Source organism: Lemur catta, unplaced genomic scaffold (genome assembly GCF_020740605.2).
Source record: "Lemur catta isolate mLemCat1 unplaced genomic scaffold, mLemCat1.pri scaffold_205_ctg1, whole genome shotgun sequence".
Classification (NCBI taxonomy): Eukaryota; Metazoa; Chordata; class Mammalia; order Primates; family Lemuridae; genus Lemur; species Lemur catta.
In genome coordinates, this window is record NW_025423821.1 from 14,306 (window position 1) to 20,000 (window position 5,695).

The 5,695-nt window shown below is 53.3% G+C and overlaps 2 long non-coding RNA genes across 8 annotated transcripts; both read right to left on the reverse strand.

Moving 5' to 3' along the window:
• Positions 1-912: 912 nt before the first annotated feature.
• On the reverse strand, positions 913-1,277 carry LOC123629702. The gene is made up of 2 exons (XR_006732179.1): positions 1,236-1,277; positions 913-967 (listed from the first exon to the last, which is right to left on the reverse strand). It is a non-coding gene; the product is annotated as an uncharacterized LOC123629702 (long non-coding RNA).
• Positions 1,278-2,715: 1,438 nt separating this feature from the next.
• LOC123629701 lies at positions 2,716-5,066 on the reverse strand. 7 transcript variants are annotated; one of them, XR_006732172.1, is made up of 4 exons: positions 3,835-4,362; positions 3,391-3,684; positions 3,059-3,147; positions 2,716-2,872 (listed from the first exon to the last, which is right to left on the reverse strand). It is a non-coding gene; the product is annotated as an uncharacterized LOC123629701 (long non-coding RNA). The 7 variants fall into 7 exon arrangements; XR_006732178.1 differs by lacking the exon at positions 2,716-2,872 and adding an exon at positions 5,045-5,066 and having other exon boundaries at positions 2,951-3,147; positions 3,835-4,248; XR_006732177.1 differs by lacking the exon at positions 2,716-2,872 and adding an exon at positions 4,369-4,407 and having other exon boundaries at positions 2,951-3,147; positions 3,835-4,248.
• Between the last annotated feature and the right edge of the window lie 629 nt (positions 5,067-5,695).

Consider the following 5,695-nt stretch of genomic DNA (forward strand, 5'->3'; position numbering starts at 1 on the left):
AAAATAGAAAGAAATTATGTGGCCAACTGAAAATATATATACATAAAAATTAGCCGGGCATGGTGGCGCATGTCTGTAGTCCCAGCTACTCGGGAGGCTGAGGCAGTAGGATCGCTTAAGCCCAGGAGTGTGAGGTTGCTGTGAGCTAGCTAGGCTGACGCCACGGCACTCACTCTAGCCCGGGCAATAAAGTGAGACTCTGTCTCAAAAAAAAAAAAAAGAAAGAAAGAAAGAAGACATCTGTGTACGACAGTGCAATGTGTTTGTGTTTTAAGTCGTGGTGTTACAAAAGAGTCCAAAAGGTTAAAAAAGAAAAAAAAAAAAAAAAAAAAGGAAAGGAAAGAAAAGGAAAAGGAAAAAAAAAAAAAAAAAAAAAACGTGGGAAAGTTTATGAAGTGAAAACACTTACAGTAAGCTAAGGTTAATGTATGACTGAAGAAAGAAATTTCTGAAGGTAAATGTCGTGTGTGGCCTAAGCGTCCGGGGTTTATAAAAAGCTACGGTAACGTCCTAGGCCTTCACATTCACTCACCACTCACCGCTAACTCACAGACTCACCCAGAGCGACCTCCCGCCCGCCCTGCGAGCTCCATTCACCGCGAGTGCCCTGGCCGGGTAGGTGTCCCACTGCACAAAAACCTATCAGACCGCGTTTCTTCCACTATTATAAGTAGTCGTACATTCTTTTAGGACCGTAGCCGTAGGGTACACCTCCAGGCATAGTTACAGGGTGGGAGAGGAGGGAAGAGGCCATTCTTCACGTATCGTTGGGTAGCACGGGGGCAGGGGAGGCAGTTTCCTCCTGCTCCTCCTCGTCCCCCTTCTCCCTTGTTTTGCTTCTTCCTTGTTTTTTCTTTGTTCCTCTCCCAGTTCCCCCTTCCATCGTCTTGACGGATTTGGATGAGACGTAGACATTTTCCATGTCAGGCTTTACTCATACCGAGGGAGTAGGAGAAAAGTAAGCCGCCTACCATGACACAAGGGAACGGAAGTTTGTGAGCCGTTGACTGCTGTGGCATTCTGACACTTGGTGTTTTTCAGGACATTCTATATTTCTGCTATCCCACTAGAATGTATCCCCTTGATCACTACCGTGTACCCCCATCCCAGCTTTTTCGTGAGCCACCCTCAACGGCCGTGACAATGTGGTGCGGGGACTCCCCTCCGTCTGGTGCCTCACACTCGCACATTTGGGGTTTCGTATCAGGATAGCAAAGTGATCGCCTTTCAATAACCTGGCTGGCCACGGTGGCTCATGCCTGTGACCCCAGCAACTTGGGAGGCAGAGACGGGAGCATGACTTGAGCCCAGCAGCCGGAGACCAGCCTGGGTAACACGATGAGACCTCGTCTCTACCAAGAAAATATAAAAAAAGAAAAATTATGCCGGGTGTGGCAGCACAGCATTTGCCTAGAGTCCCAGCTACTCAGAAGGCCGAGGCAGAGAGGATCACTTGAGCCCTGGATTTGGAGCTTGCCGTGAGCTACAATCAGGCCAAGGCGGCCTGGCTGGGAGAGGACAGAGTGAAAGGAATCCTGTCTCAAAAAAAAAAAAAAAAAGGAAAAGAAAAAAAAGAAAAAAGAAAAGAGGAAAGAAAGTAAAAACAAAACAAGACCGATAAGACAGCTTAGAAGTCTCGGTGTTACCGAAAGCTGGGCCACTTGCCCACGAGGCCAAATAAGGAGGACAAGCTGTGTGACGAGGAAGGAAAGAGAGAGTCTATTTTGCCGGTAAAGGAGGAAATAAGGTAGACCTTCCCATCTCAAGCCCCCAGATTTCCCGAACATAGGGCTAGGCAGAAATAGAGAGCTTTTAAAGGGCGCGCGGGGGGTGGGGGGGGGCCTGTGGTCCTCAGCTTTAGCAACGATTGCGGTTAATGATTTCAATCGTCCAGGCTCTGCCAAAAACAAAGCCTGTGAACTCTGTGAACTCTGCCGGCCGCCCACCTGGGGGGCAGGGGACCACTTGGGAGTTTTAAGAAAAGATTTAACCTGCCTTGGGGACGTAGGCCAGACGACGAGTTCCCAAAAGTTGGTGGGGGGGGGGGGGGAGAGGGTAAAAGGACAGAACATCTTTCCGTCCTTTTTTGGTTTCTTCTTTTTTCCCCCCTAGGTACCAAAAGATAGGAGCCCGATGCCGAAAAGAAATAGGTAAGGGCGCCCACGTGCACACGCAGAGATATACCATCGAATACGTCGTGTTGACAGTGTTTCTGAGTCGGGGAAACCGGAAGATGATGGGGAAGTATCACGAGCAACTTCGTATTTCTCCCAGGACGGGAAAATGGACCCGAAGAGAAAAATGCATCGCTCTCGGCGTAGGATAAAAAGCTACATCTTGTTATATAATACGAGGCATTCTGTGCTTTAAATTTTTATCCGAGATGATATTCAGTAAGCCTAAAAAACAAGATAAAACGGAAACAAACAAAAGGGCAAACAACAACAACAACAACAACAACAACAACAACAAAAGAACTACGGGCAGAGGCCTATGGTCCCGGGAGGAGGCAGGGAGCGGGAGGAGGGGCGCCTCCCGCAGACAACAGGGCGGGTGGGCGGAGACCCGCCAGAGGCTAGGGCTGCCTCGGGCGGGGCCCAGAGCTGCGGGCCCAGGAAGAAGAGAGTGGGACCGGACCGTGCTCTACTCCCCGCGGCTGATCCGAACCACGCCCCGCCCTCCACACACACACACACACACACACACACACACACACACACACACACCACACAAAACCCCCACCCCACCCCCACCCCCGCCCGGGGAGTCAGCTCTTAAACTCCCAACGTCACCTGACTTTCCCCGATCCCGATCCCGATGGCTGATCAAAGTGGCCGCTAGGTGACACCCGACAACCGGTGCCAGTGTCAGCCTGAAAAGAAGGGACCCTATGACGGGGGTGGGGAGGGGTGGGGGTGGGGCGCACAGTGGGCGGCCCGGCCAGCTCCCCTTCCTCCTTGGAGCGGATCGGATCATCTGGAACTTGGAACTTTATCCCGAGAGGAGAGAGTGACACTGGGTGTGTGCTAGAAGCCGGAGGGTTGGGACAGGGACCTACCCGAGAGAGAAGTAGAGTACAGGGAGTTTCAGAGTTGACCCACTCACGATCTCAAGGCCCGGTCAGTACAAGCGTGGCAATATCTGTCACTGTGGAATGAACACTTGGTACCAAAGACCTTTGTCTCTGCTGGCCCCCTGTGCCCAGGGGGGCACGTGGCCAGAATCTGACATCCTAAATGTCTTCTTAGAAAGAATTTGGGGGTGGGGGCGGGGGCGGGGGCGAGGGCGAGAGACAGAAAAAGAAAAGAAAGGGGCAAGAAACGGCTGCCACAAAACTATCAGAACAGATAAGCGATCGATGGGGCCTATCCGGTGACGTTCTTTCCCTACCCAGAGACCGACTTAACATAGCTGGTGTCACTGCAGTCGGGCCACGTTCCGGTGGACACGGAGAGTCGAGGGAGAGCCGGGGATAGACTCTCACGCTCCGCACCGTCTCTCGTGGCAGCGGGAAGGCGGAGGGTGGCTGAGGGTTCTATGCTCCTTTATCACACACCGTCAGGTCAGGTAAAATGGCGGACAGATTTCCAATGTTTCGAGAAAGGAAGAGCACTCACTCGTGCAGGCCATCTACGTGTACGTGGGAGAGTGTCCCCGAGAGTGGCTTTAAGAGCCGGGATGTGCCTAGGCCGAGAAGGTACACGGTCCCGAGTGGGAACGGTCCGTCCCATAGAGTCAGTCGGTAGGAGGCCACCTGTCGAGATGGAACTCCCCCCCCCCACCGCCACCGTCTTCCCCTTCCGCTCCCCCCCACCCCCGCACCCGCACCCGCACCCCAGAGCGCACAGACTCAGAACGGAGTCACTGGGTGCCAGTGCCCCGCCCGGGTGCTGCATCATTCAACCGAACTGGGAAACAGGTGGGCTTTCGGACCCTCGGGAGGGAGCTTCACGGCGGGCGGACAGATCAGAAGGGGCCCGGCTCCCTTGAGTGGGCAGGCTGGGGACGGTCGGTGGGGACCCTTGAGGCAACGTCGGGGACATCTATGTGGCGGTCCGAAGCTAGCGTCTGAGAAATCGTCCCGAAAGAATGATGGCGTACACAGATCCCCTCCGTTCAAGAAGCGAGCTTCATTTCTAGAGGAGGGCCACCCACGCGGGGGAACCGTAGGCTTCCCGTAGACATTCTCTTCAAAAGGGTATTCACTCGGTGGAGTGAAAATCCGAAGATCGCTGTCTTCTGACACAGCTGCAGAGAAAAGACGGCACCCAAATCAATGAAACACACACCTCCTCCCATCTGAACGAGCGCTCCGGACGGTCACGTAGGGAGAGCGACGGGCTCTCTCCCCACCCTGTGGTCTTCTACCTTTTGTTGCGGTTTTTTCCTTCAGTGGATAGAGGAAGAGACACGGGGGGGGGGGGGGGAGGGTCGCAGCCGGCCCGCGAGTGGGTTTATTATCCTCTGCGAGTACCAACACACGCCACCACCTAAGTGAAGGAACACGCCCGCGTCCCATGTCATGTGGCTCAATGCCTGGCAGATACTAGTCTTTGCAGACGTCTTCGTGACCGACAGGACGTCGCCTTAGACACGGACACATCTTGTTCCCCCCCCCTCCCCCCCCGAGGCTATAGGCGATTCTGTACCTCCTCGGGGTCAGGGCACGGTCTGCCTAGGCACCTACAACACGTGATGGCTCCGCCATGAGAACGAACTCCCGTGGCACGGGGGTGGGTGGGGGGGTCGGGTGCTGAAGGATTCGGCTGAGTGAAGGAACGTCACGGGATTCAGAGTGCCATCGGTGGGCTTGAGAGGCGAGCAGGGCAGGCTTTGAAAGGCTAAAATTCTCCCTGCCTTCCGTCTGTTAATACAGAACGTACAGGCCGGGCGCGGTGGCTCACGCCTGTCATCCTAGCACTCTGGGAGGCCGAGGCGGGAGGATCGCTCAAGGTCAGGAGTTCGAGACCAGCCTCAGCGAGAGCGAGACCCGCGCCTCTACTAAAAATAGAAAGAAATCATATGGACATCTAAAAATATATACAGAGAAAACTTAGCCCGGCACGGTGGCGCATGCCTGCAGTCCCAGCTGCTCGGGAGGCTGACGTAGGAGGATCGACTGAGCCCAGGATTCTGAGGTTGCTGTGAGCTAGGCTGACGCCACGGCACTCTAGTCTGGGCAACAGAGTGAGACTCTGTCTGTCTAAAAAAAAAAAAAAATACATATATATATATATATACACATACATATATATACATATATATATATACATACATATACACATATATATATATATATATACACATATATATATATATATTTATCTGTGTGTCTGTGTGTCGGTGTATACGTATACACACACACACACACACACACACACACACACACACACACACATATATATAAAATTAGCCGGGCATGCTGGCGCATGCCTGTAGTCCCAGCTACTCGGGAGGCTGAGACAGTAGGATCGCTGAAGCCCAGGAGTCTGAGGTTGCGGTGAGCTAGGCTGACACCACGGCACTCAGTGTAGCCCGGGCAACGGAGGGAGACTGTGCCTCAAAAAAAAAAATAATAATAACAATAATAATCCCCCAATCGAACAAGGTATAGAAAAATTGTGGTGGTGGTGGTGGTGGTGGTGGTGGTGGTGGTGGTGTGGGGGTAGGGGGGCGGGGGGGCTGCTGGTGTGGG